Here is a 1,417-nt window from a genome sequence, read left to right as displayed (position 1 = left end):
GAACACATTTTAAAGAAAACAATCTGAATTTTTGCAGAAGACATGTTCACATGAAAAGATTGTCACTTCATTATTTCCAGAATGTGTGAAATAGCAAATCAAATAAGAACAGCACATCATCATTGTGATAGATTGCCAAACTGGCCACAGAATCTCCCTGCGCCTGAATGTACCCTACTTTGCTATGTGACAGAGTGGAGCATGTTTCTCTAGCCCATGAATTTGGGTTGGCCATGTGACTTGCTTTGGTAAATGTTCATTAGCCAAATGTCTCAAGAAGAAGTTTAAAGCACTTGTGAATTGGGGATTACCCACTTATTGTTCTTGGGATCTTAAGATTGCTGTGTGAAAGAGCCCAAGCTAGCTTCTGGAGGAGGGACAGCCTTGGGAAAGAGAACGAAAGCAGCCCAGTCGATAGCCAGCCAGCTGCTAGAAATGCAGGGAGCCCATCCCAACTCCAGACCCCAGCGTGTCTCCCAGCTAGCCACAGATGCATGCGAGAGTCCGGCAGACATCGGACAAGAAGAAACATTTCTCCAGCTCACGATATTGTAAGATCAATCAAATCACTGTTGTTTCACACCTCGGGGTTTGGGGTGGCTTTAATGGAAGCATCTGTGAACACATCACTGAAAGTATAATCTGTGAAGAGTGCGCCAGCAAAGCAGGATTTCTCAGTCCTTTAAAACATATCTCAGAGAAATTGCAGGCAGAATGATTGAGGAATATTGTGTTTGACTAGGATACTTGGTAGCAACTGGGTCCTGTAGAGATGCTTCCTGTGGTGACATTCTTGTGTAAAATGCCATGAAGGGCTAAATACAAACCTACACTGGTTCTCTGAGCATCCTGGGAGGAAAGTTTTATTTATTGAGTTGTGATAACATGCATATATTTATATTATCCTTCATAAAGATGTCATACTTATGAAATATTGCATAATCTTTTTTTTTAATGGACTTTAAAGACACACACCAGTTATACTAAATTTATACTAGTCATTAACTTGGGGGAAAGGGAGAAAGACTGGGTTTGCAGCAACCAATGAAAGATAAACTTCCTGATGTTGTTTAAATGGAAAGCTTTGGGGCTCAGCTCTGTCTTGTCTCGTGCACACACCTTCTCTCGGTGGTTTCCCTACGTCAGTGCCTTAAATGCCATCTGTATTACAGGGGATCCTAGGGCTACGTTCCTGCCTCGTGTGCCCCAGAATACCAGCCTCATGTATCCGACTGCTAACTCATCACCGCCCACCCACCTCGGAGTTCTAATAGACGTCTTGATTTCAACATTCTCAGAGGAGAAGACATGCCTATTCCCCTCTCCCTCTGCACCACCACCCAAGGGCTTGGTGACCCGTCTCTTCCAGAGCATGTTCCACAGTCACCCATCTCTCTCGGTCTCACCTTCATCATAT

The sequence above is a fragment of the Pteropus vampyrus genome, unplaced genomic scaffold (assembly GCF_000151845.1).
Source record: "Pteropus vampyrus isolate Shadow unplaced genomic scaffold, Pvam_2.0 Scaffold163, whole genome shotgun sequence".
NCBI lineage: Eukaryota > Metazoa > Chordata > Mammalia > Chiroptera > Pteropodidae > Pteropus > Pteropus vampyrus.
This window is presented reverse-complemented; position numbering follows the sequence as displayed.